Below are 12,512 nucleotides of genomic sequence, written 5' to 3'. Positions count from 1 at the left end.
GTTTAGAACACAGAACGTTGAAAACTGTTAGAAGCAGTTGCACGGACTATTAGCTGAAGAAGGATTTCTACAAACACAGGAGTGAACGTTGCATTAAAAATTATAACCAAAATCACACATTTGCATTAAAAATTACAGTTGTAATGAGCTAAACTGTCTTTATTAATAATACAAACAGCCACAATCAGGAGCTGTTACATTTCATACCTCCAGAATGGGATTAAGCTGAATATTCCGATTAGCCATTTCGTTGTCCGCCGTTTCGTTGTTCACCATTTGGTTGTCCGGTACATCCTGTTCCATTTCCACCTTGTTGACCAGATGGTCTTGATTGCCTTCCTCCTCCACCTCCTCTTCTTTCTCCTCCTCCTCCGCTTTGGCCTCCTTCTCCGCTTTGACCACCACCACTTCCTCCCCTCTGACCACCTCCACCGCTTCCTGTTTGATTCTGTGTCTCTCCAGGACTTGTGATGATCGCTACGATAACCACGGCTACTAGCACCGCAGTAAGAAACCTCATGGCAAGGCTACGTTTCACAGAATGACAACACTACAGTAGTTGATTTAGATAAACACGCTGTAAAATGGTAGTTAACGACTGTGGGCTCACACCTTTTAAATACACGATTCACACATTCTAAGGCAGTTGATCAAATATTCTGTCAAAGTACATTGAAATTTTTAATTTACACCGAAACAAAACGTCACATGCTGCTTCTGTTTACGCAACTGGGAATCATAGTGATGTCCTTCTATAGCTGTCAAAAAGGGTGTAAATCTGACTACGCCTCTCTCTTTTCTCACGGCTGCACCGTGTTCAATTGTATTTTCGCCTTTTCATTCTTTTCGATGACTGCTGTCAACTCTTTTTACTCCCTCAATGTTTGCAATTCCAAAACTCCCTTTGATTAACCAGCTTAACGCTATTCTATAAACATGTCTATGGTGTTTTTCTACGCTCAGACCAGCTTGTCAAAGATATTTTCGTATGTATACGGTTCATTTAAGTAAAAAATATTTATCTGTGATTTTGTCACGTTATAAACACCATTGTAATGCATGATGGGAGAGTAACGGACCGACATTCACCAATATTCTTATGTATTTCCTTTTTTCTTTTTATTATCGTGAAAGAAAAATAATTACTTTCAAGTATTAATTTCGAATCACTCTAAGACAACGTAAATTTTTAAAATAAAGCTTATTAAATGTATTTCAGCTTGCTTTTCCGTTTTTTTAAACTTCCCAATTTGGCATTTCAAAGAGTAGGTTTTCAACTAGATGAAATATCGAAGACCATTGAGAAGTTGGTTTGGAAAATTAGCTGAAAGCTGTTCGTATAGAAGAAACATTGGATGCTGATAAACTAAATCAATCCAAATACATGGAATTCTCCTAAGATTCAAGGAGAAAATTTGCTCCATCCAGTAGATTTAAGTTGCCCACGCCTGTGAATATAAGAAACACTGCATACAAACCAACGTTTCTAAAACTGCAAGTTTATTACCTTCATGAAACAACTAAAGCCAGAAGTAAATGCATTAAGCGAATATCGATACATTTAAACATGTTTCAAGACTTTCACGACATTACTCTCAACGTTGGCTATTCCATCCAAAGTGGCAACACCGATTTTTCCGCTGTAGTTGCCAACCTGACTGAGAATTCTATATACTTCGTCACTTAGGATATCTACCACTTCATTTTCCACTTCTGATTCTGCAGAAATAATGCCCGATAGTTCGTGCAGCACGCTTGATTCGATGAAAGGGTCATAGAAGAAACATAAAACTATAAGCAGAAGTGGATACATTGGGATCTTCATTTTGCCACTTCAGCCGGAAAAAAATGTTCCGTAAAGTTTGGTTTCCTAAAGAACTCTTTTATACGACTGAAATAAACTGAGAATTTTCTAACTAGGGCAGCTAAAGCAGTCAGTTTGATATTTATACACAGATTCATCCAGTAAGTCGTTAATAGCCTTAAATAGTAATCAGTTGAAAAACAGAATATTACGCCATTGTTCGATGTACGTGGACAGCACTTACGGTTGAGTAATTGGATCATTATGAGAACAAGCAATGTCATTTTAATACTGGATGCTTTAAAGAAATTGTAGACTGGTTTATTTCTCTGTGTACACAGAAGTTTTCAAGGCATGTTCTTTCCATTTATTACACAATACCAATCATATTCGTACTGTTATATTTATTTTCAACAAATACATACGAAGAAAAGTTGCTCTAAAAACACATGTAAGATGAATGAATAAAATAAAAAGGAAATAAAATATAAATTTTCATGCTGAGTGGTCAAACGCGATCACGAACTAGCCCACGCGTTTCAGTTGACCCTGTTCAAGCTCACATAACTGTTAAGAATGATAATGATTGTATTCTTGTCAAACTGCTTATTTGTAAATTCTCACCTAGTGATTGAGTCGAATGTAAATAGAACATTAAAATACAGCTTTTACTTGATGTACAGCAGGTTAAGAAGTTCAATACTATAGAGAACCGGTACAGTAAATGTACCGGAAATGGAACTTGTGGAAATGGAAACATATCAAAGTACATAAAACATTGCAGAAGAGGTGCCATATCCCACAACGATAAATCATCTTGCGTTGAATGTTCAGGCACGCTAGACTATTAGTAAAACACGCTAAACAGCTTTTCATCCAGAGCTACTAATGAATTATTATACTTGTAGATTTGTAGTAATGCCAGTCAATAATCTATTATCACAGTACTTTCAAGAGAATGCAGAATATACCAAATGACCGGGGCCGAGTTAAGATGGAAGTTTTCAAGACCAGTGGCATCCAGGACCCAACTGTCAGGGGCTGCAAAATGAATAGTAATAATGGGTCCTTTCGTGTGATGGGGAGATGGGACAGAATTACAGGTATTTTTAATGTAATGGGGTGGGGCGGTGTTTTGTTGTTACATCAGCGTTGTGCTTAAAATATTTATACGTTCCTGTATGGCTGTCGGCAAGGTTCGATCTTAATTGATGGTTGTCAGTGGATCTACCATAGTTGTGGTCGGAGTAGAGAATTTACCATCTCTTGTTTGAGACAATACGATATCGATATTACATAAAGTGATAATTATTATTAATTAATATTGCTGGTTGACCAATAATATTCTTGGAATTGATAGCTGATATTCGACCAATAAATAAAATTTAAAAATTCTGTGGATCATGAGAGAGAGTTTCATTTTGAAATCAGCCTAGTCATAATAACGTTGGTAAGAAAAATGCATTTTCCTCAACCAAATAGTCCAGTTTGTTTACAGAGAGAAATCTATAACAATAAATATAATTATTATGATCTTGTTTCATTCCCAAACAGAACAACGTTCTAATCCTCTGTGTAAAAAGCGAGTTAATGACATTCATTAATTTTCCTACCTCAATGTATCCAAGCAATCAACCATTAAACACAAACAAATGATGCTTCCAAACTGCAATTTTATTACTACTACAATCATCGTAACTGAATAACTGAGTCATCGAGCGCTAACTGGATAAATTTACACGTGGTGGAGAATTTTAAGGACATTGCTCTCAACGTTGGCCAATCCATCCAAGCCGTTAGACACAATTTTACCAGTATAATTGCCTACCTCGGTTAGAGTTCTGTCCACATGTTGGCTTACGATGTCGACCACTTCGTTCTCCACATTCGATTCTCCTGAAAGTATGCCCGACAGCTCGTGCAGCACGGTTGATTCATTTAAAGGCCCATACAAGAAATACAGAGTTGTAAGAACAAGTGGATACAGTGGAATCTTCATTTTTGCCAATTAAACTGCAGAAATGGTCCTTATGACTTCGGCCTCTCCTCAATACTTTTGCAGAAATGATGAAGAGAGACAACCTTCCTATTTGAGCAGGCAAAACAACCGACTAATATTTATATATATATGGATCATAAAAATTCATTCATAGCTTTCTGAGTAACAGAATATTAGAGCCATTGTCGGATGCATGTTGGAGATCACTTATAGCCGCTTAATTGCAGTATTAAGAGGATAAACAACGTCTTCTATTGTGTGCCCTTTAGAGTACCGATTGCCTTGAGTTATCTAAAGTAAAATGTACAAATGACTCGTTTCCCTATGTACACAGGATTCTGTATGAGCTCCCAAACGGTTGTTCAAATGAAACTTAAAAATATCAAACAGGCTGGCCGCATGTTTAGAACAAACACCCAAGCATTTAGATAATAGCACTGTGTCCGTATAGCATATCGTGGCTCAAAATAGATGTCTCTGTAATCAGTAAATTGCGCTTCTTATTTCCAAACAATAAATGTTATTTGTAAATAAGGTTTTATAGAAATATGGAGGTCATAATCCCACTGTATAAGGCAATTGTAAGACCGCACTAGGAACATTGTGTCCAAGTAGGGAGATCATATCTGAAAAAAAAAACAAAAAAAAACATCATGCTTCATGAAATGGTCCAGATACGGACAACCCCCTTGATAAGATCTTCAAAAAGGGCGCGCCCATATGAGGAAACACTTCAGATATGTGCGCTACAAAGCTTGGCAACCAGACACCTTAGAGAAGATTTAACTGTGGTGTATAAGCCTCTGAATATTCTAGAACTGGTGGGCCATAAATTCAAATTACTGGAGGAAGATATTTTAGACTGTGGTTGAGGCTGATAGTTTTGAAGAAATTCAATGGTCAGCTGGATGTATTTGGAAGGTCAATGTATGACCAATGGATGGTCAATGTGTTTCTCTCCTCAGGAGGAAGGAAATACATTGGTAGTTTATTTTTTTAATTTTTAATATTTTTATTGACTAATTTTTGATATTTATTATTTATTTATTTATATTATTTTATTTATTATTTTTTCTTATTATTTTTATTGTGACTTCTTTACACTGTATGGCTAATATTAATATTAATATAATACAAAAATATATTCAAGAGACTTTACATTCATAAAATAAAATTAAGCGCCATCTAGGATATGCGATGATTATGAACTCAACATGAAGTACAAAAAATGCATGCAAATAGAATAATTTAATTTATTTTATTGTTTATTATCAAAACCGTTCTAAGAAACACTTTATGAAAAGAGTTGCTCTGTATGAACCTGCTAAAGATGCATATACAGGTGCAACATGGATGTATTTTCAGGAAATTTTATATTTTGACCCTTTCGAAAGATTTGCCGAGTCATCCAAAACTTAAATTAAAAATCGACTCCATAGAAATCCTGTAATTATTATTTCTCTCTCTCTCTGTCTGTCCGTCCACATGTAATACTTGATTCTCAGTAGATGAATTTTCATGAATTATTATTATTATTATTATTTCTGTCTTTCAGTGCGATTTTTCTAGGCCTTCCCTTCCTAAATTTAATTAAAATCGGACAAATAGAAATCCGGCAATTATTATTTTTTTCATACAGTATATTGTAGCTGAAGCACTGGATAATATGTTTGTTGCCATGTGCTGGTTGGAGGAATGAATGGACAATGTGACGGATGCCCAGAAACGAAATTTTCCCAGTTAACGTATAAAAGTCGTTGATTTTTGCTATTTTTTGTTATAAATCATGATTTATTACTATTTTCTAAGGCGCCTGAATGAGCTGCGTACCTTATCTGATTTGTTTAATTTCTTCCATGGTTTGCCGAGTTCTTTCACTATGAATTTCTTGCGTATTACAGATGCATTGATGAGCGTACATAATTTGTGTATGTGTTTTAATTTTACTTTCACTTAATTAGTTGCCTTTTCGTAAATACTTTGCCCTATCTCTTAACTATTCAAATTATCAAAGGAAGTGAATATGAAATCCGAGATCCCAATCAGGATCTTATGATATCCAAAGATGCATCATAAACAACAATTTCAACTTTAGTTCTGGCTCATTACCTCTGTTATCCACCCTTGATTTAACATCTCTATTTATAGCTTAGGAGAAAGAGTTGATCCAATATATACTTTAGGAGTACTCGAGCATAAGATTCTTTTGAACGAAAAAAGAAGGTCATTTGAAAGTAACCATAGACACTGAGGAGTGCATGCTTCCCTAAGCAGGATGTAAGATAGGAAGGAGAAATAATTTTTCCCTAATTTTATAATTTTCGCGTATCTTCGGGCCACTTGTGCTGCTGGACTTCGTTGATAGTTTGTAAAATTTAATGTCCATAACTTCCCGGATGTTATTTGATTCGTCATCCTCTCCAAGGTTAAGTTTACGAGGAAGGAAAATACCATTAATTCACCAAGAATAGGAACAAATGGAGGAAGATCACGGTGACAAGGATGTTATGCATAGTATAACGGTATCTATTTAATACTTTTCATGAGAGTATATAAGGCCAAATTAAAGGAGTGTGAACCACTTCTTTCATAACAGTGGATGTAGGTAAGTACCATCATGTAATCATTAGAGCTGCGGTGCAACTTTTAAGTCTTTCATCCACCTTTAGATTTATTAATTTGTTATATTGTATGCAATGTGTCTATTATCTTCATGCATTTTTGGTTTTTATAAACGAATAATAAACTATGTTTCACTCATATTCTGATTACCAACCCGTTGTTTTTCAGATATATCCTCTTAAGATAAATAAATCTTTATTACCAAAGATGTATAATAAAAAGGTTGTTTACGTCTTCTTGATGCTATTAATAAACAGCGCCATCTTGATCCAAGAAGCAACAGCATACCTTGGAAGTAAGAGATTAGTTCGACTCCTAGCAGCAGGTCTTTTGGCTAAACTGTTAAGTCAGACTGACTCCGGTGGACACGGTGAGCACTTCATTCCCATCCCGGTCCTTATGATGAATCCACACTGGTAATAAACAGTGGCAACATCATGGAATCATCATTCAATGTAATGGTATTTCTTTCATGTACTGTACATTTTGTGGCACAACCCATCGCATCGTGGAAATGGAGCATCCCTTATTTGCATAATGAAAAATAAAAGTCTTTATCTTGTTATCTCCAGCTGTCCATTCTTCTATAAAATGCCACAGTCTGTTCATGATTTGTTTGACACGTGATTTGGCTCTGTTCACATAATTCGTTGTCTCTTATTCATAAATTTGGAAAATAGATGTGGATTCTATTATGTTTTCCTACCTTGTGTGAAACTTTCACGAATCGCTCTTCACCTTTACAATGAGTTGCTTCGGTATTGTACTGCTTCCAGGGCCACTTATCTGTTGTGATAGTGAAGTGCTGTTTGAAGTATTGCAAGACTGAGGCAATACAAGAAACCCGTGTCATTTACAGAAAATAAACTTTATTTTCTAATATAAGCTTGGATGGTTTCTTTAAAGCAGTGCAATGTCGAGGCCACTCGTTGTAGAGCTGGAGCGCTTGACATCACAAAAAACAATTTTTTAAACAGCTTTTTGTGATATCAATTCGATAATTTATTTTACAGTTACAGTTTAGATGAAGTCTTTTGCTTAAATTCCACGTATGGAATGCATAACGAAATAAATACAAAGAAAAAAATTGAAAAAAAAAATAATAGAGAGCTAACCTAAATAAATCAAATACAAGGCTTCCAGCAGAAGATCAAGTACCACATCAATCATTACAAGATAACAGGCTTCCCAGTACTATTCTCTTTTCTAGTTAATATATATTTTTTAGTTCTGGGAAAGATATAATGCCCCATTCTGATGGCAAATGAAAACACCACTTGGGAAGTCTCTAGAGGATGCAGGTGAGCGTCATCCATAACGAAGTTGACATTTCTTTCTCGTTAGATAATACACGACTCACAACTGCGTCAATAGTTCAGTAAAAATTTACATAACTAATGTGGACAGCCGTATTCTGAGAGATGTCATACGTATACCATTCAATGCAAAACACTGCTACAAATATACGCACAACATAGTTTACTCAGATGGTCAAAGCTATTGTTGGTACGTATTTCTGCATAAATACAGGCATTTATTCCCTTTCAACTTCTTCGGGACACGTATGTGACGTAATCAGCCATTTGTACGTAAAATTATTGCAATAGTACTAAATAAACATTGCCAGAGCAGATATCGCTGACCAGATATTCATTTTCCTTTTTAGGTGTAATGCAGAGAAAGCTAGACCTTATCACGTACACTATAGTTCCAAAAGTAACTGGATGTCTGCATGTTTCAAAGAGGCTTTTATTGATGCAGTATTTAATAGCATGTCAGCCTGCCTTTGACCTTATTTATACGCAGGCTCCGATCCAATTTTTGATAACAGGAAGGCGGAATTTGGATCCATTCCTCCTTCAATAAAGCAGCCAATTTAGAGGTCGGAGCTATGGAGCCAGTAAAACTTGTGCACGCCCAGGTTTTCAAAACAAGTTGCTACAAGCTAAGCAGAATGACATGGTACATTTTCTTACTGAAACACTAAAAAAATTGCTTTACTGTTGCCACAGTATGAGAAGAACGGAATTGTCGAGAATTGCAATGTACTTCATTGTTCCAGCAAGGACGACCAATGGTCCAAGCCCAACACACTCTGGTAGATACCGTTTTCCTGGCATCTGCCACACAAACACTGCCATCGGATCGGAAAACCGTATATCTTTATTCGACTCTTCATAACAGCTCTTTAACTGGTCCACGAGCCAATTGCGATGGGTTGTGTACCAGGCAAGTCGAAGTTTCCATTGAGTACCATCATGTTTTATTTGCGTGCTGTAGCTCTTCCGTAAAATCTGATGTCGTGCAGCACCCTAAGTATCGTCCTTGTGCATAGGGTGTTGTAGTTCTTTTGCATGGCACTAACAGGTTCATTGCTAATTGGCATCCTATGATGACTCCCCTAAGTACAATACAACGTCTCAAACTATCTACCGTACGATTTGTTTCATTTTCTTCAAATCTAAGAAGTGGTAAGATACTCTTTCTATTAAGTGAAATGATAAGCATTAATTCTAAAAATGATAAGCATTAATTCTAAAAATGATAAGCATTAATTCAATATACAGATTCAAAATTCGAATCTGGATCGAGTCGAAGAGTTTTAGGTGTGATTTTTCTTCTTAGTAGCCAACTCTGTACAAATCTCTAATTTGCCATACCACGCAATATTGTTCCCATACCCGAGATGATTCTCAAAAACCACTCTAAAATTCTTTGACTCTATCCAGATTCACTCCATTTCTTATCACACAGGCGTTCAATTTTTGTTGAATTTCCATTGTTCTCTGAAATTGTATCAGTAATTCCTCTCCTTTCTTCCAAACCAATTTGAACAAGTGCATCAGCTTTATTTTTCTGGACATTTATTGTTTTTAATCTATCCATCTGTCTGTCTGTTTGTCTGCCCGCATGCAACAACTCATCTCCTCCCTCCCACAGGGAACGGATTTTCATGAAATTTTAAGTGACTCGAAAACTATTCTTTTGAACTATTCTTCGAATGACCTAAATTTCATTAGAATTGGACAAGTAGAAATTCATATTTATTTAACTCCATATTTATAAAACTCCATAACTTTTTAAAAATTCAAACAACCATAGCTCCATAACTGTTCAGAATCCGATACGTGTTAATGTAATTTTTTTAAATTCTTTTTTTGTTTTCAGGATGCAACTATCATCCCTGCTAGGTCCGCCACCGTTGGGAGCTGGAAGGCTCGGGCAGGCTTGGACGGTCAGTTTGGCACGGTGGTTAAAAAATACGGGGCAGCGTTTGCGAATCTCGTTGGGAGGCGGGAGGAGGGGCAGAATGGTAATTTTGCTACTGTTTTCAGGTCCTGAAAGTATGGCGCACATATTTTGAAACACCCTGTATACATGGATATCTCTTTCTCATATTTAGAAAAAAAATGGGATCGTTTTCAAAATCTTTTTTTTTTTTTTTTTTTTAATTTTCAGAGAATTTTCTGTTAGTCTCTGGGAAGATTGTAAGATCAGTTTCCATTCCACTGTATCCAAGCTCCTTAACTTTTCTCTATATACATAAAATGAAAGTATGTTTTGTTGATCCTTGATGTAGTTTTATGTCCAATTCCAATTTCAATTTACTAAGTAAATTATATTTTTAAAACTGTATTGAAATTCGGTATTCCATTAAAAATAAGCAATAACCAACAATCATAATTAAAAATCCACTTCATTTAAAGTAAAACAACTTTTTAGTTTAAAATTCTTAATGTAACGTTATTTTGTTTTAAATGAAGCATTACAAATTTAAATGAAGCATTACATTTGGATACCAGAAAATCAAATTATTTTCTAGTATCCAAATTTCTTTCCATATTTAATTCTGTTTCAAAAACGTGTCACTAGATGTCACTGCTATTCTTGTGTGTAAATGTTTGAAATTATGTCACTGTTTTCTGGAAAAGGCTTAAAATAAGCTAACCAACATACAACCGATTTCTTGTGGAGTTTCCTTGAAAAACAACTGCTGTGAAAAGCTTTGACATGTACACAATGAGTTATTGGCATTATAAGTGCTCTGACTCCTAATATATAAACTCATTTGAGGAAAGTTTCACCAGTCAAAGTATTCAGCAAAGTAGTAGTGCATTTTACTGCATGCGTATACGAGATGGCCATGATCCAGTTGTTGCCGATTGTCTTCTTGCAAGTAGTGTCTTCTCAGGGTGAAGAAAGGTCATCTCTGCTTAATGACCTTTCCGATATACTTCACAGAATAACTGATTTAGTTGTTAGCCAGGTGAGTGGAGTTTTACAAACTGTTGGCAATTTAGCAAGAAAAGAAGAAGTCAAAACAGAGACCCCGCTACCATCGAGGAAGAGATAGTTTGAAGTCAGATGCTTGCAGTTCTTCAGAACTGTCAATAATAGGATAAAGATTGGAGCCTCCATCGGTTTGCTGATTAAAATTAATAAACCTGTAGATTTGAATAATTTGAACTTATGGTTGATAATTTTGTTTTTGTATATGTATGGATCTATAAGGGGCTTAGAATTCTTGTTGATAAAAAATTATTTAGATAAAAGTTTATTTTGCGTGATGTTATTTGATATAAATTCAATTTGCCTCATTCGTCTCATCAAAATGATATTTTAACATTGTGGAATCCAGAATTTTTATCCCGGGAGGAAAATTTAATGTGAGAAGGGTAATTAATAACAGTAATAGAGTTTTAACTTAACGTTCTATACCGGGAAAGAACTATTTCACGGGGGGGGGGTGGGGTTGATGTTATTCAATTTTGTTATGTTGATGCAAAAAAATGCAAAAGTTGATATCACCGATACCTGCAGATTATTATTATTATTAATATTATTATTATTATTAGTCATATGGTGCAAGGAAGACTGAGGCTTTTGCTGCACCAGCCAAAAAAAAACAGAAAAAGATTTCTGAATTACCCTGAGAGAGAGAATCAGAATTTTAAAAATTTTATAATATATATATATATATTTTATTTATTTATTTTTTTTTTTGGCTGATACTGAAAAAGGTTCTCTTTGCATTATTCGGTCTTTCCAATACTAATATTAATGCTATAACAAAAGAAAGGGGGGGGGCGAAAACTAACCATGAACCCCGGACAGCATTGCGCGGTCCTGCCAACAAAAGTAGTACAATAAATTATCGAACCCACTGAAGCTCATTTCAAAAATATTTTTTAAAAAATTTCTCCGAATAATTGCTTAAATCCTTATATTTAAAAAAAACTAATAAATAATAAATAAATTTTGTTTAATAAAACAATAATAAAATGCATGCAATGCTTGAATATACAATCGTATGTACAAAGTAGTTTAAATAATTAAATAAATTATACAATACATTACAGTATTATCAAATAATTTTGAAATAGCAATAAAAGCAAGAATTTTTGAGACTACACTGAACAGTGATCTCACTGATTAAAGCAAATCATTGCGTGGCAAAAAAATGGATCTGGCTTATTCGTATGCAATAAATTTAAATATCTGTAGTAGATCTGTATGTAAAAATTTAAAAAGGCAATGAGGGGTCATAATCTCCCATTTAACGACAAAATTCGTTAAAAGGGGGGTCTGTGACCGATTAATTAGGATAATCATCTAGTTCATTGTTGACTTGAGTTATGAGGGAAGATTTAAACTTTCAAAAAGACCTGCTAAAAGAGATTTGGCAGATCAGCTCACCACCACCTTAAAACAAAGCCAATTTACTATGTCATCTGTAATAAATAAATAAATAAATAAAACCCGGCAAACACTACTTTATTTAAGCAAACTCAAGAAGGAAGGGATGAATCAGGTTGGTCCACTTGATATTGATGGTTCGACTGTTGATGATCCTTTTCAGGTAGCTGACAAACTGAATGAGTATTTTGCATCTACATTCACACATGAGAAATTCTGTACGGAAGTGGAAGACAGAAGCTTAGCAAATTCCAGCAGGGAGCTAAATGATTTTGTAATAACTGAGAGCAAAGTGGAGGAGAAATTGTTGAAGTTAAACATAAGAAAGGCAAGTGGGATGGATGAGATATATCCAGTTATATTAAAAGAGGCGGTAAAGGAAGTAAGTAA

The sequence above is a fragment of the Mastigoproctus giganteus genome, chromosome 12 (assembly GCF_048544385.1).
Source record: "Mastigoproctus giganteus isolate SK-2022 chromosome 12, ASM4854438v1, whole genome shotgun sequence".
In the NCBI taxonomy this organism is placed as follows: domain Eukaryota; kingdom Metazoa; phylum Arthropoda; class Arachnida; order Uropygi; family Thelyphonidae; genus Mastigoproctus; species Mastigoproctus giganteus.
Note: the sequence above shows the minus strand (reverse complement) of the source record.